The sequence below is a fragment of the Talpa occidentalis genome, unplaced genomic scaffold (genome assembly GCF_014898055.3).
Source record: "Talpa occidentalis isolate TD23 unplaced genomic scaffold, MPIMG_talOcc4v2.1 talOcc4.7, whole genome shotgun sequence".
Classification (NCBI taxonomy): domain Eukaryota; kingdom Metazoa; phylum Chordata; class Mammalia; order Eulipotyphla; family Talpidae; genus Talpa; species Talpa occidentalis.
This window is the reverse complement of record NW_023605083.1, coordinates 110,612,689-110,636,965: the sequence shown is the minus strand read 5'-3', so window position 1 is coordinate 110,636,965 and position 24,277 is coordinate 110,612,689. Positions and strand designations below refer to the sequence as shown.

Genomic DNA, 24,277 nt, shown 5'->3' with positions numbered 1-24,277 from the left:
TATTGAGATGCTAGGTAACCTTTACTTGAGGTTACAAGGACTTCTAAAGTACCTGTGCAGAGCTAGGCAATAAGCTTTAGCAGTAAAGAAATGAGTAGAGCCATTGCAGTGGGGCATGGATCCCCAGAGGTCTGGTTGGCTGGCTTGAGTCAGGGTAGAACAGTCCTAGCTCTGTTAAGACTCACTCCCAACTGTGCAGATATCATGGAGGGTTGTGTACATTGTGTTCTCTATGAGTATATCCAGCCCAAGGGCAAGTGGTGGCTGAAATCCAGGCTGTGTTATTGCACTCTGCTCACTACGGAGTCTGGAACGTGGCTGTGCCTGTCTCAGGGGAGGGACACCTATTGCCTAATTTGCACAATGCTACTGTATAGGCTAGTGGCAATGCTGTGTAGAAAATATTAGTCTGCAGGAAATTGCAGTGCTGATCAAGGACAAAGGTTACTAAGAAACTTGCCAGGTTTTAGAATAGAGTAAGCAAATAGTTTCAGTGAAATGGTATGGAGTATGTAGAGTTTGGGGGGCAACGGAAAATTTGGGTGCAGTGTTTTCCTACTCCCATAATGCTATGTGTTCTGCCCCACCACTATTAGAGATGGGTCACCTTGACCAAATGTCTCATCCTCAGGGAAGTTTCTGTTTCCCTGCAGTTATTTGAGACTTCTGGGTATTGCTGTTTCAGGCTATCCCATCTGTAATGGTGCACAGTATGCAAACTAACTAAATTAGCATTGCAACGACAGATTATAAACCTCACCACAGAGGCCTACTGCAGTTTTCTTACGGAGTCCAAACAATTCAAATACCCACCACAGGCACCCAGCATTGCTAGGTGGCCTCTTGGAGGGATCCCAACCATTGATCCAGAAAAAGATACCTTCCATGGAGTAAAATGAGGCAGGTAACATTTCTGATGATTTAATTGCTTCTCTACATGCATGAGCTTGGCTGTAGTTGAAGAACCTAAATTGACTTTAGATAGACTTCACCCGCTTGAAGCTGCTTTCAGTTTCTTAGGTTCTACTTCCAAACTGAACTGCACTGGGAGAAGCTGGAGAGTGGAGAAAGCACTGGGAAACGGCTAGTCACAACCCTGCCAGACACCACCATACATCCAGAACTAAGATCTTAAATATGTAGCTGGAGAATTCTCCTAGAAGCATGTAATGGTGCTGATGCCAGAGCCAGGGAGGTGCCTATTTGAGGCCCCATAACCATAGTCACTTGGATGCTCTGCCTGTGAGGCCATGGCACTTAGGGTCCAGTTGGAAGGAAAGGGACAGCTTCCTTTTATCACCTGCCAAGTGACTTCATATTTGCCTGTACCATCTGGCATCCAGGGGTACAAGAAAGAAGGATAGTGAATCAGTTTCCTAGGGCTGCTATAACTAAGCACAGCACCCTGCTATTGCCTCACAGTTATGGAGAAGTATAAAAGCAGTGTGACTGCAGGGTCACACTCCCTCTGAAGCCTGTGGAGGAATCCTTCCTTGCTTCTTTCATTTCTGGTGGCCTGAAGGCAATCTTTGACATTTCTTGGCTTATAGATACATAGATCCAACCCTCTGTGTCCACACAGTGTTGTCCCTGTTTATCTGTCTTCACATGGCCATCTTCTTATAAGGACATCAGTCATATTGGATTAGGGGCCCAATCAAGTCCAGTATGACCTCAATTTAACTAATTATATCTGTAATAGCCCTATTTCCAAATAAGGTCACATTCTGAGGTATTGGGTACTAGGATTTTAATATACTTAGATATGGGGGGGGCATTATTCAATCTATAGCAGACAAGTTCATGTATAAAACTATTCCCTGGATCTCAGAGTCTGTCTCTGTCTTCAGCAGAAGTATAGTGAGTTGGTCATCCATGAGCTCCAGCAGATCACTTAGTTTAAAATCTTGCTCTGCTGCTATGTGACTAAAGTCCATAAAATGGAAATACAGTACAGTAAGAATATCTCATTTTTGAAGTTGGTAGAGGATTAAGATAAAGTACTTTGCACAGTGCCAAGCATTAAGAACTCATTAAATATTAGTTATTAGTTTTGTCATCCCTCAACTCTCTCCATTGACTTCCCTGGGACTAGATCATTTATTCTTCCCTGCAGACACACATAGTCTTGGGGCATAACCAAAGGCTTCTTCAGTTTAAGGGAACTGGAAGTAGGGTGGAGCATGGAGGGGCTTAGGTTTATTTATTTATTTAGTTAAACTGAAAGAATAAAAGACACTCCTTTACTCTTGTTCATGAGGGAGACAGTTCATGATCATTTGCACTAAAAATGTTCCTTCTGTAGGTAGTTTCAGTAGAAAGGGCAGGGCAATTTAAAAATACATGCCCTCTGAAGATGAAGGGGTTGTTAAGAGAAGACAGCTAGATGACTTTTTAGAAGAGCCCCATAATGTGATATTTTGATGAAATTCCCATGGGCCTGTATTAAACCTTCACTCAACTTATAACAAGTTCAGAATGCTTGAATTCCGAGCTGAAAGTTGAGTCAAACAAACAAAAAAATTTACAAGGCGTGCAAGATGTCAATTTACAATGACAAAAAGTCTGTTAGAGGGAGCACTTTCTTTCTTATGTCCAACCATAGCTTCTGTCCTTGGTGAGAAGAAACAGAAGTGTATATGGTGGATATGGAGTCAGAATGAGGGGAATGAGTTACAAGTTATAAAGGAATAATAGCATTACATTCTGATCTGACCATTTTCACTATAACAGAGGCAAGTTTCTTTTGGGAGGGGTGTTACTATTTATTTATGACAAATATTCCACATCTGTGATCCTTTTCAACCAGGTGTTCTTTGAGACAATGACACTGGCCCTGGACATTGGAGAATGGAGTCATCTGACTCGGACATCCTGTAAATGGTCCCACAGATAGCATAGATTTTAAAAAGGTCTTTAGGCCTGCCTGCCATTTTGCAACCTCAGTCACAATCATCTGGATGGATTGTGGTGTTGGCACCAACACTAGTGTTGCAGGTGAGCATTTCCAAGGCACACATAGGTCCACCAACTCCCAAGTTTGGTTCTGCATGAGGAGCACACACAGGTGTGGGAGTACAGAAAGTACAAGTGTCTGGGTTAGATGGAACTGGGTTCCTTCTCCCTTAGTTAGGCACAGCACTGGCCACTTGTTTTTGTGTGTGTATGTGTGGTTTTTATTTATTTGTTTTTTGTCTCCCATGGGTGCTTTCATTTTTGGTTTCCTTTTGACATAATTTCCTTTCCTTTTTAGATATAGTGTTACCCTCTGTCTTGCTCCATTCACCAGATTCATTTTTTTTTATGTCAGGATTACAGAAAACTGACAGAACTACTCATAACTACTTCGGCAGAAAAATACATTTTAAAAACCATGTGAAAACAATTTCAGAGGGTTTGTGAATGTCCTTAAAGTCATTTTATGCAACCTAGGTTAAAATCCTATAAGCAGAGTTTTGTCCATTTCAAGCTGACACTAAAGTCAACTAATGTAATCCTGTTTTTTTTATAGATTACACATTCTCAAAATTGCCTTCATCCCTGCCTACCTTCTCATCCTTTTACCTTCCAATCTTATGTTATGGTCACCCTATAACCCCTGAATTACCTTGATCTTGTGGTCGTCTCCTCAGCCACAAGTACTAGGTTGATCTTTAGTTGTGATTATAGTTAATCCCGCTTACTCACCTTTTACTCTTTGACTTGTATCTTGTACTTTCTCTAGTATTCCAGGTATCCTCCTCTTCACTTCCCTTATCATTTTTATCTCACCATGAACCCCATGCATAGGATATGACTGACTTATTGATCTCACCTGCCTCCTGCTTTCAGTCTCTGCTTCTAATCACCATATATTCCTCTTTCTCTACTCCTAACATCTCCCCATTTTTTCCCTACCAACACTTGGAGGACTTAAGCCTCTGAACATTTGTCAGCTTCCTCCTTATCGATATTTCTTATCCTCCATCAACATGTGGGCATGGTTCTTCTTTAAAATATCTGCTTTTGGGCCTCCCCAGTGGCACAGCGGTTGAGCGCTGGGTTGCGAAGCTGCCCGCGGCCTCTGCAGCGCGGGTTCGATCCCCGGCTGTTCCCCGGCCACCAGAGGAGGGTCCCACATGGCGCACAGACCTCTCCTGCCGCCCGCTGCTCCCCTCAGCAGTGTACTTCAGTCCTTCTGCCTGCTCTGCTCCCTGCTCTGGCTCTGGTGAATTCCCTCACCCTCCCGTGCTTCTGACTGTACCCAGTGCATGTATAAACAAACAAACAAATAAATAAAAATAAATAAATGAATAAAATACATGCCTCTTTAAAAAATAAAATAAAATAAAATATCTGCTTTTCACAGGGTTTTCAAGCGGTATTTCTCACCCAGACCACCCCTCTGAGCTTCAAACTTGAATATCTAACTTAATTTCTACTTGTACTTGGATGTCACAAAAACACTACAAACTACATGGGTCCAAAATGAAACAAATAATTCTCTGCTCCCATTTTCTCCATCTCCATAACTGTACCTCAGTTCCACAATAACTCAAGCTAGATAAAGCATCCTTGAGGGGGTGAACTCTCCTTACCCCATAATATGAATGAATCTTGCTGCTACTCCTTCTAAAATATATCTTGAGTCCAAAGCAGTCTCTTCTCCTGCTCCTCCCCCTCACCCCCATGACTTTCAGTTCAGGTCAGCATCATTTCTCACCTGGACACTGCAGCAGCAGCTCCCTGCTTCTGGGCTGGTCTTCATCTAATTCATCTTTTCTACAGCAGCTACAGCTTGCTTTTAAAAACAGAAAATATGTTGTGTCACTCTCTATGTAACCCTCTTTAATGGCTTTCTTTTCATTCACTAAAGACATTCTTGCTGAGTGCCCTCTGCATACTAGCCCTCAACAATCCCTTCTCTCATGAAATAAATAGATACAGCAAGTCCTCAAATAATGTCCATTTCATTCAACATATTTTTTATAACATTAATGAGAAAAAAGAAATCTTTTTTTTTTTTTTTTTTTTTGCTGACATGAATGAAATGACATTATTTGAGGACTTGGTTTCATTATAGTCAGTTCACTTAAAGTCACCATTTCCAAGAAACTACTTGATGTCGCACATAGAGAGGTAAGTACTGTGAAGAAAAAGAGGAGGTGGGAGACAGGAAAGTGTGTGTTTGATCACAATTTTAAATAGGGGGTCATGTAGGTTCACTAAGTGAATTTTGAGCAAAGGACTTGAGAGGGGAAAGAGTGAGCTCTACAGACCATCCCAGTTGGAGAGAATAGTAACCGCAAGGGCTCTGAAATGGAAGCATGTCTGGCTTTGGGGCTGAACAGACCAGAATAAAATTCAGGCTTTACTGTGGTTTATAAGGATGTTCAGTTCCCTACCGCTACCCCCTTAAATCTCTCCAGTATCCAATCCCCTTTCCCATTTTCTACCCCGCCACCCCAATATTCTATGCCCACTGATCTTTCAGTTCACTAGATGCTTTGCCTCCCGTGTTGTCACCCCTGCCGGGAACACTCCTGAACCCTATGCTCATACAATCTGCAGGAGTGTCTCCTTCTCAGGCAGTAGCTTGCAGTTTAAACTTCAAGGCAGGCCTTTGCAAACCACAGAAACTAAAACGTTCTTTCTTTCTTTCTTATTTTGGTTTCCTAGTTGTTTCCTCAAGACACCTATCACACCACCCAACTGACATTCATTTACATCCTTTCTTGCGGGAACCGCACCCCGTCCACTTGCTGGGGGCAATTTATTTCCCCAAAAGCCCTGGCGGAGTCTGCCAGATGATGACTCTTTCCGCTGGAATCACTGCAAAACTCAAACCCATTTAGAGGAAAGGTGGGTGTTTCCTTTTGACATCCTCGGGTTGTGAAAAAAGGACAAGAAAGTCGCATCTGAGGGGTGCCAGGTGCTCCCAATATCGAGTTATTACCGAGCAATTATTAACGTTCGCCTAATTATGCCTTCCAACGAAAAGAGGGTTCTGGGAAAGCAGAGGGGGCGCTGCCCCTCACCGTGTCCTCTGTCTTTTCCGGGGGGCTCTCGGCGCCGAGGGGGGCGACGGCCCGCCCGCGCGGCCGCCCAGAGCCGCGGCCACGGAAGCCGCGCGGGCTCGCGGGGGCAGCGCGCGGGCGCCGGGACCCTCTCCCGAGCCCCGCGCCGGCGCGGCTCCTCTCGCGAGAGCTCGGGCGAGGCCCGCTGCGGGCGGCGGCGGCGGGATGCCGGCGGAGCGCTCCAGACCGCGCCCCCTCTGGCGCAGCTGGGAGAGGCTCGGGCGGGAGCGGCGGGCGGCGCGCACGCGCAGGTGAGCGGGGTGGGCGCCGGGGCGGGCGGGCAGGGGGCGGGGCCTTGCGTCGCGCCGCGGGCACGTCGCGGCGCGTCCTCAGTATTTAATGTCTCTGTGTTCCACCGGCCTGGGCGAGCACGTGGGGGGACGGCGGGAGCGCGGCGCTGCGGGGTCGGGCCGCGGGGTAGAGGCGGGGGCCGGGGTGGGGGGTGGCGGCGCGAGGAGTCTGCATCCCGGCGGGCGCGGAGCAGCTGGTAAGTTGCGGCCGCCGGGGCCCGCGGGCCCGCGAACCACCTGCGCGGGCCCCGGGGGCAGCCCCGTTGGGGTGATGGGGAATCTGGGGTGCAGGTGCGGGGCGTGACGCGCGCTCGCTGCGCCTCGGGGGCGGGAGGCTCCGGGCGCCGAGCGCGCGTGGCGGGGCCCCGGCCTGCCCGCTCGCTGTCAAGCAGGCCCTTCCGTCCCTGCCCTCGCCCGCGCCAGCCGGTCCTCCCCCGCCGGCCGGCTCGGCTGACAGATCGCGTGTGCGCGCCCGGGCGGCGCTCCGGAGCCCAGGGGGCCCCCGCCCGCGTCTCCCCTCTCCGGGGCGCGGGACGAGGACGCTGCGCCCGGGGCTCCCCTCTGCGGCTAAACTTTCCCCGAGCGCGCAGGCTCCGGTGAGGCAGCGCCGAGCGCGTCCCACCCAAGGTCGCTCAGCCCCACACACGTTTACTTTTCAAAGGTCGTGTGTACCCAGGCTGAGCCGCGGCGGCGGCGGGCGGGCCGTGGGCCGCGCCAGGTGTGCCCAAGGGGGAGGCGGGCCCCGAGGCCGCGGGGACCCCGCAGCCCCTCCTGAGATGCTGGCGTGGGGTCTCACTTCGCGGGTGGCGCCCAACTTCTGGGCCCCGCTGGCTCTCGCCGAGGCCCGGCGGGGGCAACCCCGAGCGGGGAGCCAGCGCCAGGGAGCTCGGAGCGGAGGGCGAGGACGGGGTCGGGTCGGAGCGAGGAACGGGAGGACGGGCTGGTAGGTAGACCGGTGGTGACGGGAACCCTGTTTCGGGCGGAGGGTTTGGAGCGAGCTCGGGCCCCGAGGTGAAGGGTTTGGTGTCGCTACCGGGTTCGCATTCGCAGCCCCTGGAAGGGTGTCCGGAGAGGCGGAGGCCTTCCATCCCGCTGACTCTACCCCGGGGGTGTCGTGTGTCACGTGTCGCGCCCCGCCTGCATCCTCCCTCCCCCACCCCGTCGCTCGACCAGCGGTCCGGAGGCACCACGCTCATTTCGGGGATACTGGTTCAGATGTGCTGGGAGAATCCACGATCTGGACGTCTGGGGGCGGGCTTTCAGCAGTCAACTCTCTGGAGTCCCAGAGCTGGGTTGCTCTCGTTCCCAAAGGAGGCACAGGGAAGGAAAGGTGCTGTCGGTGATGGGCAGTGCTGAACCGACCCTGGACTGCGTGGAAGCCTTGGGCATTTCGCGATCTTTCTTTCCTGGGGAGATGCCCAGGACGGTGGGGTACCTACCTACCTGCTCCTGGGCGGCCACTAACGCAAACCCGGTGAACTTCGCTCCAGGTGCGAGTGGAGGCCTCTCAAGTCGGGTGGAGTGTATGGGTAGGGCAATTAGTGAGGTTAAACTGGCTATCTTTCTATAACTCAGGTACAGGGTACTGGATGTTTAATTTCCTGTAGAGAAATCTGGGCTGCTGGCCCTGGTAATCGTTATCTGTTATTTGGTTTGCTGCTCCCATCCCCTAAACTTCTTTGTTGCAATTGCTGATCACCTTCACAAAAAAACCTCTTCTTTCCTGCAGCTAGTAACTCTGCCTTGCTCTTGTTGTACCTATGTCCTTCTCAAATTAGTTTTTTTTTTTAACTACTTAGAAAAAGCAAAACTTGAACTCTTAGTAAGCACCACCCAGCCACTTTGCTCTTAAAGGTACAGAACATCTTTGACGATAAGAGAGGGCAATTGTATTTGATCCTGTAACTGGTTCCTGCTCTTGACCTTCAGGTGGTCCACTGCTGTTTCTTTTAAGACTTTCTGAACACTGGAAACAAATTATGTTTTGAAAGCTTTTTGATTTACATTGTACCCTTCCTCTTTAACTTCTTAACTGATTTCCTGGGTTTTGGGTAATAAATCCCTGGACGAGGTGTGGCCCCAGCCTAGAAGAGGTTCTTTGGCTTTTATAGGTGTTTAAATCACAAAACTTTATTGCCCACCTGAATTAAATAGGCTCTATTGTCATGCATATTGTTAGATGGTGGCCTAGGATTTGCTTGTTTCTGATCTCTTCCAAGCCTATGTGAATGCTGGTCTAATGGATTTGTGCCCAGCTGGAATCTGCTGTATGAATAACTGTTTCTAGGAAATACTTTCACACTTGGTCATTGCAGGGTGATGGTGGAAGTGTCTGTTAAAATAAGCTTGCTCACATGTCAAAGTTGATGTGTCTCCAGTGTAAGGTTGCTAATCACCAATATTTTAATGCAATTTGTCTGGTTCCATGGTAACTTAAATTATCTATGGACTTTGGCCGTAGGCGAGGTCATAACCATAGTTTGTAGATGAAGGCTTAGTTTTTATAGTGTTCCCTTTCATTGCCCTAAAGAAAAATTGAGATATTTGTGAGACGTGGGACATTTTCTGGTATGACGGGTGCTCAAACATGTTTTTTTCCTCTCCTAAAGGATCCCTGAGACTTTAAGTTTCTCTTGAATCACTTGAGTGATTTGAATTTTATTAAAATACCATATCTCTTCCCCCTCCCCCCCACCAATCCGGAAACCTGGTTGGAAGGAAAGGAAAACAAATTAGTTTTTCTACACTTCCCAGTCAGCATGTGTATCTTTCAGGGTGTTGAGGAGTGGGCACGCCAAGTATCTGACTAGCTGATTCCTCCCAGCTCATTCTCCCCAGGCCACTCTTTTCTAATCTTCCCTCTGGGTCTAGAATGAGTTCTTCTCTGCAACTTGGTCTATTGTGTTATTGTGGGGAAGTTGTTTTGGGTATGGGTTAATACCTTTAGCTTGTCATTTATGAGGGTATTCCTCTGCTGTTGGGAGGTGGTAGGATCTATGGGCCTGTTGTCCACTGAAATCATCTCAGACAGTTTGAGCTCTTAGTCTGTGTTGGATGAATATTAGTCCTACACCTTGCTTCCTAGGGCACGCTCTGTTTCTTCTACATTCCTTCCTGGGTACTACTCATACAGGTTATACCCTAATGATCATTAAGTACCCATTGTATGTGGCACTCCACTGAGCAAAATTGCTGATCCTGGGACCTAATTTTAAATGTGGGCTGTGGAACAACATGATTAATGAGAATGTTTTGAGTTAGCAGAGTCTGGATGAAGAAGGAGCTGGTGAGAGCTAAAATTCTGAGGATGCCTTTTCCTTGGCAGTTACTGATCTAGGTGAGTTGCAAGTTAGCACCTCCCTACTCTAGTCTTTTAATCTTCATGCCTCTGAATACTGTTGAGGAGAGGGTAAAGCTAGAGGTCACTAGGATTGTTTCAGTGACTAATAAAAATAGAAATTGAAGGGTAGGGAAACTGACAAGTATGGTTTTGGAGGTCCTCTGGAAGGCTTTGTGCGAGGAACTAAGGAAAATCCTTGGATTTTTCTCCTTTCTAAGTAGATTGTTGCAGTGAAGTGTGCTGTCTTCCCATTCAGCATTCTGAGCACTGGCTTTCAGTCATGCATGGCTTTCAAGGTGTCCTTTTCCTTAACTTTCTTCTCTTCATACTAAGTGGCCTGTCCAGCTCCTTGCCATTTAGATGTTTTTACCACTTGGTCTGATAATTTGCTGCAATCAGTAGTAAACATGCTGTCCCTGTCCTGTAATACTGACTGGCTACCTTCACTTAGCCAGGTTTCCCTGAGGTCCATTTTGTACTAAGGAACCCTAAAGTAGGGTTATAGGTGAGTTCTGGAAGTAAAGGTGTACAGTGCTTTGGGCTGATGAGGCTTGTTTCACCTCTGGATTTAGATGCCTGGATTTGGGAGTTGAACACCTGGTGCAGCCTTCAGAGCTGAAACCTGGCTGTGGCTCTGGGCGGGTCTTTTGGCCCTCTGGGGTCTCAGTTTCTTTAGCTGGTAAATAGAAGGCCATCAAAGACCATCTGATCTTGAGAGCCCTGAAGTGAGACTAAAGTGCCTCAGGGTTGCTGGAAGGTAGAGTTCCTTGCAGGGTTGTATATGGGGCTCTGGATGGTACAAGTCAGACTGGTGGGGAAAAAGCCAAAACACAACAACCCATTGTTTTCAGTACATCTGACATTTCTTTAGCTCTGTGCTAAATACATAGAGTTTTTTTTTTTTTAAATGATCCCTGTATGCCCTTTTAAATCAGTCCTTGGAGGAAACTATCTAAAATTGTCTCATGACTATGTGTGGCTATTAAAACTTTTTAAAGCATTAAATAAACTTTTTAAAGCATTAAATAACATTTAAAACTCAATTTCCCTATGAAATTAGTCACATTTTAAGTGTTCAGTAGTCTCCCATGTGGCTAGTAGCTATAGTACAGGAAAATGTTAGGACTACAACATTTTTATCGTCACAAAGTTTTGCTGGACAGTGCTGCCCTTAGTTCCTTGCCCAACTCCAAAATCTTAATTTCCTCACCTCATAAAGCATCACATGTTTGGGCTTAGTCTTCCATGCCCACTAACCCAAAGGCTTTGGTGACAAATTATGTATCCGCTCTTTCCGTGAAGCAAATTCTGGTCTGCCAATTGGGAGGGCAGTGATTAATTGTGAAACATTTTGAGAGAGGATCATAGTGAGGGGTCTGGAGACAGATAACATGCAGCAAAAGAGCCAGTCACTAAGACCTGGGGAAGCTGCTGTTTTGAGGACCAGTTTAGTACCGTAAAGGTTTGCACTGGTTCCCAAGGCCTATGCTCGCTTTCCTCAGCCTTCAGGTGTCACTAGGCCTTCTATTTGGCCCTGAAGACTTCCTGCAGAACCCCAGCTGGGGCCTCGGCTAAACCATGTTGCAGACACCTTACAAACAGGTGTCATTTTCTTTATGCCTCTGCCAGTCCATCTTGGTGTTAGGATGCCTGTTTTTACAGAAGGCCTGGGGAGAGAGTTGGGCCACAGAGGGGCTCCTGAAGTGTTGGTGTTTATTTCCACATGCCCCCTTGTTTACTTCTGGGTGTGCTTTATTTGAACCCTGCTAGCTTGAACTTTGTCATATACTGTGAAGTCTCTCTTTTCTTGGAACCAGACAGTATAAGATGCACAATAGACCCTTGTTGAACTCCTACTATGTACTTGGCATCTTACTCCCTTTTTAGTTTTCAACCTTGTGAGTCTAAATATCTCTAGTTGGTGTATAAGGAAACTGAGTCCCTTAGGGAAATAAGGTGATCCCAGGACACATTGAGGGCTGAACTGGTTTTGGAGCTAGACAAAGGTTCTATATCTCCAGCTCTGTGTTCAGAAACTATTTATTATTTACTGCCTCATTGTTGCTCTATCCTCATCCATAAAAGTAAACTGGGCTTTTAAAAAATTAAAATCATTTATCCCACAAACTGAGTCAGACTCTTAGGTGTTTTGAGTCATTTTAGCTGAATTACAGCTGAATGCAGAGAGAGGTACTTATATCACATTTTATAGGACATTGTAATTTTATGGGAAATTTGACCTGCTTTGAACACTCTTGTTTTTCCACAGTCATATTTTCTCATCAGAATTAAGCAACCATTGGGTGCCTTTGAGTTGTACAAATTATGGCTGATTAAAAACGCCTCTCCGCCAGGTGTCTTAGGTCCTGGAATACTGCTCTGAAGATGCCTGTTTAGTGTAGTTTTAATTGTCTGGCTGGAAAGACAACCTTGAATTCACTCATTCCCCAGCTAATAATAATGTGGCCTTAACGTTAGTCCTCCCATGGAGGTCACGAGATGTGACCTGGCCCTCAGTAGGCTGTCACCTGGGGCTAGCTTGTTCCTTGTTGGAGGAGGCAACAGGATCTGTTCAAGCCCAGCCACCAACTCTTCCCTGCATCCCCGCCTCTCTTACCCCAGCCTTGGCCTGAGACTGTAGATCTGAAGGCCAGTTCCATCTTTGTAGATCTTACCCCCTAGTCCTAGTCTGTCTCCCTGCTCCCCCTGTCCCTTCAGAGTGAAAGGAGCCAGTGGCTTACCCTGACTTGCCTTGGAGGGGAGGGAGACCCAAGAAACCGGGACTCTGATGCACACTGGGCTCTGTCTCTGGTGAGGAGAGGCTGTGCTGAGAATAACCTCCTTGCTTTGTCCTTTGACTTTGGTGAGGCCCACAGGCCAAGCATGTGCTGTTGCACTATTTTTAGAGGTGGCATCCTTTACAAGGGCCAAGTACGTGTGGTTTGAGTGTACAGGGTAAGTCCTGGTGCTGAAGCTGCTACCGCCTCCTAATCAGGGGAGGAAGGAGAATGAAGCCACCCTAGAAATAGTCATGGGGTATGTGGTGGGGAGTTGGCTGCATAACAGGTCTCTAGGGCTGCCTTTTTATTCTGGATATGTGGCTGGGGCCCAGCCCTACCTCCTGGGCCAGGCAGGCATGTGACCCAGGCATCCCAGTGAGCTGGGGAACCCCCTTGTTCAGGGCTACTGTTCTGGGAAATGAACACCCTTTGTTGCCCCAGCAGCCAAATTCTTAGGAAACCACATAACTCCATTTTCATGGGAAGTCACCCAACCTAAGGACAGGCCACTGACTAGGCACTAAAACTTCTGTAATACAAATCATAGTAATACAAATCATAGGTCTGTAGGCAGCCTGATTACTGATATACTTGGGTTGACATGTAAATAAATACATGAGATGAGGCAAAGCCATGCACACACATGCCCCCATAGGGGTTCCTTTAGGGAACCACAGAGGCTAAAGAGAGAAGAAAAATGAGTTTAACAAAAGTTCTGTTCCCCATTGCTCTTCTCTGTTACTGCTCTCCCCCACCCCCCACTCCTTCGTCCCTCTGACTTGGAGCTGCCAACTCCAACCCATCTATCTGTTTTTGATTAAGCATGCTTCGCGCCATATAAGGCCCTCTTTTGCCTATGGTTTATGTTGGCTGGAGAGTGAGGTTGTTTTCGCAAAGTCTGATTCAAAGAAGTGGCAAGGGCTTATGTGGGGCAGAGCGTGTGTGTGTATGTGTGTGTGTGTTCCTAGTCCTCTCCAGACAGGATTGTTTTATTGGAACAGATTCCTTTGAAGGGGTGAGCAGCTGAGAGTAAAAATCTGGGATTCTCTAGGGCCTACTATGTGGTGTGATCTAGGGCTTCCTGTCAAACTCATTTGCTGAGACCTGGGGGCAAAAAAAAAGGGGAGGGGAAGCTCCTGTTTATACATCTACAGTATGTACCTGTCATGCTACCAGCCTCAGAGGCATCCTATTTCTGGAATCAGCTTCTGTGTGCTCAAAAACTATGTATTAAAAAGATATACAAAAATTAAAAAAAGAAACTCTGTACCTTCTTGGCTCTTTAGTGTCCCTCTCTGGAGGAAGGACTCCTTCATATCCTTGACCTTCAGCAGAGTTGCCCAGTGATGCTGGGGAGTGATTTCTCTGGCAGCAGCCCTCTGACCTCATCTTCGCCTCCCCTTCCTCCTGTCTCTTAAGTCAGCCAAGTTTGTTCCTGCCTTAGGATTTTGGCACATGTGTTCCCTGCCTGGAACTCCCCCCCCCCCTTCCTTTTCCTATCTCCTGGTTCTTGGCACATTGCTCCTCACTGTTCTGCCCCTTTTGCCACCTCTTCAGAGAGGCATTCCTGGACCATTTTGTCTAAAGCTCCCTCTTTTCCCCCAGCATATTTTGTCCAACCTTTCTCAACCTGGGTTCCTTATCTAAACCACAAAACACAAAAGTTGATTGACTTTCTCAGCTCTCCCAACTAATACCACTCTACATGGTATTAGCAGAACGGTAAATCCTCATTTAACATTATAGATAGGTTCAGATAGGTTCTTGGAATCTGATTTTTAGCAAAACAACACATAATAAAATATTTTGTCACAGGCTAGAGAGTTAAGTTCCTATTGCATATTTCTGATCATAAACATCACCAAACTTTTAAATAAAGACCCAAACACTTCTAATATTAAACAATCTCTTGTACCCATTTCATTCACTATCCAGCTCACTTATTCCTGTTCAGGGGGCGTGTGCCACAGCCTATCCCAGCATCCCAGGGCACAAGGCCAACCCTGGACAGGATGTCCTTCAATTGCAGGGCATATCTCAGACACGCACACGCACACACACTCACACTTTTCTCTCCCTCCCTCTACCTCCCCCCCCCCCCCAAGACTGGGACAGTTCAGACACACTAGTGACCTAACTTGCACATCTTTGAGATGTGGGAGAAAACCAGAGTACCCAGAGGAAGGAAACCAACACAGATATAAAACAAATGACTTTATTGGAGGATCTTTTGTATAGATAATTCAGTACATACAAGGGCTTATGCCTGGGGCTCAGTTCTCTTAACTGGTTGCTGAATCTTTGCCTGATCTTATCTGAAATGTGACTCCATCTCTCTCCTTCAACCTTTGCTTCCTTCCTGAAGGCTCTTTTCTCCTGCCTTTCCACTGAAACCTGCTTCACAGAGTTTATTAAAATTTGTTTTTTAAAAAAGATTTGTTTATTTATGCATAGAAGAACTGGGGTGTAGGCCAGAGGTGTGGGGAGTGAGAAGATTCACGAAACAGAGTGGGGAGCAGAACAGGCAGATTTACTGAACTACACTGCTGAGGGGAGCAGTGGGTGAGACTGGAGAGGTCTGCTGCACCATATGTGGGTTAGCTCCCTGGCTGTGGATTGAACTCTGACTGCAGTGGTGATAGTGTTAGGGGGAAAAGGATGTCCAAATGGTGGTGATGGGATTTGGAGTTCCCAGTGTCTTTGGCTTTGGCCTGGGGTGGGGGTGGAGTCCACAAAGCCTGTATGGAATTAGCCTTAGGACATCCTTTTCCCCCCTAACAATAGCACTAAAGCTTAACCCCTAGGCCACCAGGGATCATTACTCCTGAGATATCTTGCTGCCTGATGCTGGCTAACCCTCAGTGCGGTGAGGAGATCACCTGCTTTAAATGGTCTACCGATAAGTTATCTATAAATTCTTTTTAATATTACTTTTATAATAATAATAATATTAAAGCAGGGAAGGTGGGGATCTTGAGGCAAAATTGGCATCCATTATTGTGGGAAAATAAAGGGTTAGTTGTGAGTAAATGAGTTGATGTAAATGCATATTTATGATATTATAACCAGAAACATGAAGCCGTATGGTAATAGAACATTGCTCTGTGTGTGTGTGTGTGTGTGTGTGTGTGTCTTAAGAATGTGTTAATTTTCTATCAAAGCATTGTTTCAAGTAAGATTTGACTCTTGGGCCTCCCTGGTGGCACAGCGGTTGAGCGCTGGGTTGTGAAGCTGCCCGCAGCCTCTGCAGCGCTGGTTTGATCCCCGGCTGCTCCCCGGCCACCAGAGGAGGGTCCCACATGGCGCGCAGACCTCTCCTGCTGCCCACTGCTCCTCTCAGCAGTGTACTTCGGTCCTTCTGCCTGCTTTGCTCCCCGCTCTGGCTCTGGTGAATTCTCTCACCCTCCCGCGCTTCTGACTGTACCCAGTGCTTGTATAAATAAATAAATAAATCTTAAAAAAAATAAAAATAAAAATAAAAGATTTGACTCTTGGCTATGCACAAGGTTGGAAAGGATAGCCATTTGCTCTGAGTTCTCCCCTTCCTGTCCTCTTCTCTTCCAGAAGCAGCTTCTTGCACTTCTTACCACTATTTCTAAGTAGCTATTGCTCCTTTCTTTCCTTTATTCTTTCTTTCCTTTTGAAAATAATTATCTGATTTGTTTTTCTACTCTGGAGGTAATTGGTTGCTATTTTTTTTTCTTCCTTCATCCTCTTAGTATAGAAGAAGCATAGTTTTTGGTCAAGTTACTATTCAGATTATATGTTATTATGACTGCTTATGACTGCAAAGTTCTTCATTTTCGACATTTCCGTTATTGTCTTTCACCCTGCCCCTCCTCTGCTACTAATTAATTTCCTTCATTTCTTTAGCTTGGTTTTCTGTGCATCTCTCACCTGTTCTCCAACTCCCCTGAACCTCAGCCACTGCTGTCACACTCCTTTCATGAGTGGGAAGTGCCTCTTGTGCTTAGATGTACCTGGTACTCTGTGATTCCATGTTGCTCTTGGGAAGCACACAATCCCTCTGGCTTTGCTTCTCCTTCCTCTGGGCAATTCTTTTTCTCCTCTCTTGAAAATTTTCCCATCCTTTCTTGGTTTTACTCCCTTGTCTTGGTGAGACTGTCTTCCAGAATCTTGATGATAGTATGTACAAGGGTGAGCAGCCAGCAAAAAGCAAACTGATGTAGGCTCAAGACTCAAGCTCTTTAAAGGTGTGTGTGGATGGGGGGAAGGGTGGGCATGAGGGGAAAGGGTGTGTGTGGCTAAAGACAGGAGAATTGGTGGAAGTTGGCAAAGACAACTAGGCCCTTTCTACCACACCAGCAGAAGATCTGGCTATATTCTTTATGGAATAATTTATTTTTTATTTTTTTAAAAGATTTATTTATTGTTGCATACAAGAGCTGGGGTGTAGACCAGAGGTGCAAGGGTGAAAAGATTCACCGGAGAGAGTGGGGAGCAGAATAGGCAGATCTACTGAAACACTGCTGAGGGGAGCAGCGGGCGAGACAGGAGAGGTTTGCTGTGCCATGTAGGTTACTCGCTGGCCTGACGGTGATCGAATTCGTGCTGCAGTGGCTGGTGATAGCTTGATTGCACTGTGTCTTTAACCCCTGTGCCACCAGCGAGGCCCCTGGAATAGTTTAAATAAGAGGAGATCTGGATTTTGGTTCCAGATGGTGGTGAAAACAGATATTGAATGAAAGTCTCATGTTAACCCAACCTTCTTGACTCTCCTAACAATGGCTTTCAGACTAACATCCTCGCATCTCTCACCTCAGGACATTGAAATAATCTAATCTGAGGAAACTGGCAATCCATTTCCTGTTGGCTCCCTACCCCGGCCAGGACACTTGCCTGACTCTGGACTTAATTCATCAGGTGGTCAGTGGCAGACGGTGGCAGTAACAAGGCCCCCTGGGAGAAGAGGTCATTGGGAATTTTTGCTCCAAAACATTTGAAAGTGCCTCCAGAGTAGTGCCTTCCATTGATTTCCATGTCCTGTACCCACTGTGCTTTGTACCCTGTAGATGCAATAAATATTTGTGGGGTAGAAATCACCTTAAGCCTTTATCTAATTTACCAGTTGTATTTCACTGTTTGCCATTTGGAAAATCTGTGTCTTATACCTCATAACTTTTCTCCCCATAGTGGTGATGTAAAGGGTCTTTTGCCTCATTCCATCTTCTTTTATGATTCCTTTAAAAGGCATGTGTCGGGCCTCCCCAGTGGCGCAGCGGTTGAGCGCTGGGTTGCGAAGCTGCCTGCAGCCTCTGCAGCCGGTTCGATCCCTGGCTGCTCCCCGGCCACCGGAGGAGGGTCCCACATGGCGCGCAGACCTCTCCTGCCGCCCGCTGCTCCCCTTAGCAGTGTACTTCGGTCCTTCTGCCTGCTCTGCTCCCCACTCTGGCTCTGGTGAATTCTCTCACCCTCCCGCGCTTCTGACTGTACCCAGTGCTTGTATAAACAAACAAACAAACAAATAAAAAAAAAATAAATAAGACATGCCTCTAGAAAATTAAAAAAATAAATAAATAAAAGGCATGTGTCATCTATATTAGCTTTCAAGTAAGCCTGTTGATGGATCACAATTTCATACCTTTTGGGTAGTCTTGTGCAGTCTTCCATGGTCATGGGAGAGAATTCTGTCCCAGGAATACTGTCCTGGTGCCTGCTTTGTCACCAGCCTCAGAAACCTGTCAGAATCCATTTGTAAAGCAAAATGGTTGCCAAGAACCAGAGCTGGGGGGGAGGGGCTATGTGGGGATGTATGTGACATAATCATTAATGTTTTAAAATCACAACCGAGACCTTCCTGGTGGCCTAGGGGTTAAGTCTCAGTACTATCACCACTTGGCCTGGGTTCGATCCTATCCAGGGAGCTAACACACAAGGCACAGCAGACCCCTTCTGTCTCACCCGCTGCTCCTCTTAGCAGTGTATTTAAGTAAATCTGCCTGTTCTGCCACCCCGCCCCCCCCATTCTGTCTCTGGTGAATCTTCTCACCTCCTGCACCTCTGGTCTACACCCCAGTTCTCCTACACAAGAAAAAATAAATCACAACCATACTCCTCAAATAAAGCCGTTATCATCTGAAGCCTAATGAAGCTGTACCTGCCATGGATTTGGTAAGCAGAGAAGGGAGACTGGCTAGTTCACCCTCTGTCATTCCTTTTTTACCAAGTTTTTCCACTGGGTATTAATTTAATTTTTAATTAAACCGGTGGAGGACAAGCTCTTAATTTGAAACCATGTCCAGAGATGGATATTTTCACTTCTGACTCTTTTACCTGGAATGCCTGGTGCTTGACTGTGGGTTTCCATTTTGGCAGGGGATGGCTTCCCTGAACAGGTGTTCCCTTCCCCCTTTCTCCACTCCACCCCCCATATTAGTGTGTTAAACCTTCCAGCCTCCTTCTTGAGAGCAGGCCCAGAAAGTATCCTGTGACTTTTGTTGAACAGAGTTCTGTGACTTATGTTTTACCCAGAATGACAGAGCACCCCCAGAGTAGGGTTGGTCTGGCCACACTAGCTCATCTGGCTGCTCTCTGGGGCCATCATAATGGAGGGTGGGGGGACAATCCCGGGCAGCACCTCATAATCCCACTGTGAGCTAACTTGGAATCTTTAAGGTACCAACGTGAGTCACAGCTCACTCAGGGCCCCTAAGGATGAAGGTAACAACCCTGTGAATACCAGGGCTGGGCTGCGACCACCGCGCCTGAGGCATGGCTCCAGCACTCTGATCCTCACGCCCCAGCCATGCCGCTGAGGGCGAGTGGCCCTTCTTACCACCATCTCATTCCCTGCTCTTAGTGGCAGGACCAAACACTGCCCAACAAGGTAGGCATTGGTTATTGGAGCTTTTCTCGTTCCCTGGGGTCTTCTGGGAACATCCTCTAGAAGTGCACTGTCCACTAGGTAGCCTCCAGTTGTATGTGACTATTTACATTTAAATTATTACTGATTTTTTTAAATTCAGTTCCTTAACCACATTAATCACATTTCAAGTGCTCAGTATCCTCCTGTGACTGAGTGGCTGCCAATATTGGACTGCAGTTGCCACTTGGGGCTCACCCAGGCCTTTGCCTCTTGTGACCTGCTCTACTTTGGCCTCATTGCAACTGCCATTACTCTTTATAGTTCCTGTTGCCATGGCCCTAAAGGTCAAACTTTTGTCCGACCCCTACCAGTTCTCCAGTTTTGACTCCCAGAACTTGTGCTGATATACCGTGGGACTTGCTTTTCCCTCCCATCCCAGAGGCATCTTGCATTTAGAACCTTAATATATGTCATTAAGCCACCATGGCACCTTAAATTCTGGTCATCGAGACAGCCTTCCTGGCCTCTGTTTGTATAGGTGTATGTGTGTGAGAGACACACAGATCCTTCCATCTGGATTGTGAGCTTTTAGTGGACAGTATATTTTTCTTGCAGTTTAAGCACATCTAACTATGTGTGAAACCTTAACCTGGTGAGGAGTTAGGTAAATGAATTTGATACTAACCAAGCGGCGTTTTGGGGATCTTGCAAAGACCACTGTGTGTGTGGTCTTCCTTCAGCCAACTGCTGGGGGTAGAGGGCCTCGTACTGGCCCCACAGCCTGCTGTTCTCTAAATGCAAGTGCTGGGCTTTAGGTTCTGGATCATGTAGCTATTCCCTCTCCCCCTTCAGGAAGACCCCTTTCAAGGAAGGGGAAAGCCCCTCAGCGAGAACTTAATGTATAAACAGTCTAGTTATAGAGTGTTTTGAAAACCCTTCCTGTTGGTGATGGGACCCAGCAATGATCTTTGACTATGCCAAAATGTAACCCAAATATAATAGAAGAAATGTTCAAATCTTTATCATAGTGTGTGTAAAACAGAGTGCATGTGGCCTCACTAGCCAGACCCAAACCCAGACTGGACTTGTTACGCTCTTGGCTCTTAAAGCAATTTGATCGACTTTACATTGATTAATTACATGCAGCTCTTTTCCTACAAAAACATGCAGCCAAATTGGCTTAGTCACTGGGGCCAACACTCTACTATTCCCAGAAATTTATTTTCTTGTTTAGCAGAATGCTCTAGACTGCAGTGATTGGGTGGGGAGTGAGGTCATTACTTCTTCGGAAGTAAGCGGTTTTGAGAAGCTGCCTTTCTTTGGGAGAAGGAAGGAATCTTTTTAGAACCTGGAGTGAGCAGGTGAAGCTGAGGCCTGGTCAGGCTGTGGCGCGTGCCTGCCACAGCTCTGTGACCACTTGGCCACCAGCCAATATGCATCTATTCCCAGGCAAGTGAACTTGCTAAAAATAAGCAGGCAGCTATTTAATTCCAACAGATTCAAAATAGCTAAGTCTCTCCCCACCAAGCCTAAGGCAGGGCCCTGGATTCTTTTGTGAAACTTTTTCCTGACTGGAAGGCACTCCTGCCTGAATGTCTGGGGCCTGAGGCGAGGAGGCAGCCTTCAGTTAGAGTTGTGAGTCTGGGGCTTTTAGACCCACAGTGTCAAATGCCACTTTTTTTTTTTTTTTAATTTTTTTTTTTTATAGAGGCATGCTTTATTTATTTGTTTGCTGGTTTGTTTGTTTGTTTTGTTTATACATGCACTGGGTACAGTCAGAAGCGCGGGAGGGTGAGAGAATTCACCAGAGCCAGAGCGGGGAGCAGAGCAGGCAGAAGGACCGAAGTACACTGCTGAGGGGAGCAGTGGGCGGCAGGAGAGGTCTGCACGCCATGTGGGACCCTCCTCCGGTGGCCGGGGAACAGCCGGGGATCGAACCGGCGCCGCAGAGGCCGCGGGCAGCTTCGCAACCCAGCGCTCAACCGCTGCGCCACCGGGGAGGCCCATCAAATGCCACTTTCATCATGAGAGGTTTAGGTTAAAAAACAACAATCTCAATATGTCCCTCTTTCTCTCTCTTTCTTTCTCTCTCTCTCTCTGCAAAGAGAACAAGTCAAAAGGGTTATGCCTAGAGAAGGGAGGCCCCAGAGGGCCTTGCAATGCTGGAGTGTTGTGTGCAAGCATGGAGGGACCCTGAGAATTCAGGAAAGGTCGGTGCATTCTACACCACCTGTCTAAGCCTATCAGTTCATGTCAGTTGGGGAAAATTGGCACCATACCGATTTCCAAGTCTATTTGAGGTAGGTTGACCCTGGTATGGCTCTTGGAAGTGAAGTGCCAAGCAAGTAAGGGAATTTTCTTGACTGGTGGGAAGTAGGGGCTCCAGTCACCTGGAGCTCGCCATGAGGTGCCCTTGGGCAGCTGGCAGCCTTGATGAAACCACCTGGGCTCTGTTAACACACCATCTTTGGGGTGGCTGCTGGCTGACCCCAGGGGCTCTTCGCTCCATTATTGGTAGAGATGGTTCCTCTCTCTAGTCACAATCTTCTGGTAGCAAGGGGAAAAATAAACAATGTCTTCCCCTCCTGTCTGGGGATTTCATCTTTTCACAAGCACCTGGAACACTTCATTCTGGTATTTCCCGTCCCTAGAGGTAGTCCAGGAGGGAAAGCCTTTTCTTGGAGGAGCAGTTGGTGCTTGGATCCTGAGCTCCTGGTTCCTATGCATAGGGTCTTTGGGCTCTAGTCTAAGCAGGGAGCGATGGGCACTGAGTATCCTGGTGGGACATTCAGGATGCCATGAATTGGGTGACAGCTGCAGGGTACCAGTATAAAGCACCTTTTTTGGGTAAGGATCCTCCTGGTATAATGAGGAATCAGTCTGAATTTACCGAGAGGAAGAAAAATATGTTCAGACCCCAGCCCCACTTTCTGTTGCATGTACTCTGTTGGGTGTGACTTGATCTCCTGACAAAGGTTGGGGATATACTCCTTATTCTGAGAGTACCTTTCCCCCACAGCCTCTTTTCTTTCTCAAATATTAATTTTTATGTGAAAAACATTGAACACAAGGCAAATCTGTAAGCTACCATCTTTGGGTGTGTATAGATTGTTACAGAACAGTGATTTTTAAACCTGACTACACATTGGAATCACCGGGGTTTAAAACACAGACACACACCACCCTGGTATCCAGGTCTCACCCTGGACGAATCTGATTTAATTGATCTGGGTGTTGCCTTGGCCTTGGGACTTTTAAATCTTCCCAGGTGATGCTAATGAGCAGCTAAGTTGGAGAACCACAGTTATCGAAATTAAAAGTTTTTCTTTGAAAGGAAGCAAGACTATCTCTGTTCACAGGTAAGAAATCCCACAGAATTCACTAAGAAACTATTAGAACTGACACACGAGCTTGCAGGATGCAAGATCCAGTACAGAAATGTCTCCTCTCCCATAATCAGAAGACTTCATGTATATCCTTTCCAGTTTTTCCATGGGGTTATGTGGACACAGACATCACACAAATGGTGGTGTAAAGCTTTTGTTTTTTTGTACCACAATAGTTTTTCCACATCAGTACATGAAGTCAGCTTCCCTAATACTTCCATGTCTATGAATTCTACAGTATGCTTAGTAGTGATCCCTCAGAATTTTATTTCAAATGATTTCCCAGAGGCCATTCTTACAGGAGCCTCCTGCTTATGGGGAGTTGTGTTTGTTGAAGAAAAGATTCCCAGTATAGCATTTCTGGATCAGAGGATGGGTATGGTCTTAAAGTTTTAAGAACAACTTGATCTCCCTTAACTTGGGCCATAGAATCTCTCTTCCCTCACAGACCCACTAATTAATGGGTTCTGTATTTAATGTGGCATATAATTTGATTACCAATCCCCTGGATTTTTTCAACCTTGAGTTATTTTGACCTTTAAGAGGGAAATACATTCCATACCATGTGATTGAGGATTAGGTGATGTTGGGGAAAGCATCTGGTCAGGTTCTGTGTTTGAATCTGAAGTTATAATGTACACCATTGATGCTTTCTACGTGGAAGGATTGATGCAAAGTCTTTTGAAACCTAGCCACTGATTAGGTCAGCTTTGTGCCTTTTGATCCATTGCTTCCTCTTCAAATATTAGTGAGAAGGTTTATCTTTAAGATAGAGGGTCTTTTCTGGAGATGACCTCCTCCCTACCGCTCCCCTTATTCTCATCACTTTGGGGGCAAAACTCTTTGTAGCACACCTTCATAGACCAGTGTGCTCATCAGTCCTCCTTTATCTTACTCAGTAAGTCTGAGGTAGTGTTAGGGGAAAAAGGATGTCCTAAAGCTAATTCCATACAGGCCTTGTGGACTCCACCCCCACCCCAGGCCAAAGCCATCCAGACACTGGGAACTACAAATCCCATCACCACCAAAGGGAAGGTTGCTGGAACCTGAAGGTGGAGTTAAGCAGCCAGGTTTGGTATAAAACCAGACACGTGGGCTTTGGGGTTTTTTCCCTTTTTTTTTGGCTCGCCGCCAGCTTGCAGCTCAGGCAGCTCTCGGAGTGCCTTTGGGGTTTCCAGGTCGGTGGATCGCGTAGGATGCATTAAAGACTTTATATCCTATTTTCTTCCTGAGTTGTGCATTTCCTCATTTCCCTTTCCCTTGTAAATAAACCTTTTATTAACCTTTTGTGTGTGCCTGTAGTGGAGTATTAATAAGTCCCTTGTAAGCGCGCGGGTGAGGACCCACAGCCAGCAACCCGTTTTATATCAGGGTTGCTCTGTAACAGTTGGACTGAGATGCTGTATTTCCAGCAGGTTCCCAGGTGATGCTCAGTGCTTCTGGTCTATAGACTGCACTTCGAGAAGCAAGACCCTGGGGGTAGAGGGGTAGGGGGGTTCCCAACCTCAGCTGAACATTAGAACCACCAGGGAACTGTACGGTCTGATTTTACTAGAGAGCACAAAATAAATGAAACTGAGAAGAGTTGTTAAGATATTT

General features: G+C 46.8%; 1 protein-coding gene and 2 long non-coding RNA genes across 5 annotated transcripts in view; 1 reads left to right on the top strand and 2 right to left on the bottom strand.

The window, feature by feature from the left end:
- Positions 1–6,051, bottom strand: part of LOC119233022 (uncharacterized) — a 58,495-nt gene extending 52,444 nt beyond the window's left edge. The window contains exons 1-2 of one of the 2 annotated variants that reach the window (XR_008549423.1): positions 6,018–6,051; positions 4,703–4,780 (exon numbers count right to left, since the gene is read on the bottom strand). This is a non-coding gene — a long non-coding RNA (uncharacterized LOC119233022). Of the gene's footprint in view, positions 1–4,702; positions 4,781–5,935 lie in introns of both variants that reach the window. The other variant, XR_005122229.2, reaches the window with a different exon arrangement.
- A 456-nt stretch (positions 6,052–6,507) lies between these two features.
- AKAP1 (A-kinase anchoring protein 1) overlaps positions 6,508–24,277 on the top strand; it is a 33,243-nt gene continuing 15,473 nt past the window's right edge. Inside the window, exon 1 of one of the 2 annotated variants that reach the window (XM_037491945.2) lies at positions 6,508–6,543. The gene's annotated coding sequence lies outside the window, so the exon portion shown is untranslated. Of the gene's footprint in view, positions 6,544–19,092; positions 19,314–24,277 lie in introns of those variants that run through there. The other variant, XM_037491943.2, reaches the window with a different exon arrangement.
- Positions 16,918–19,011, bottom strand: LOC129144809 (uncharacterized). Its single transcript, XR_008549459.1, has 3 exons — positions 18,761–19,011; positions 18,069–18,165; positions 16,918–17,102 (listed from the first exon to the last, which is right to left on the bottom strand). It is a non-coding gene; the product is annotated as an uncharacterized LOC129144809 (long non-coding RNA).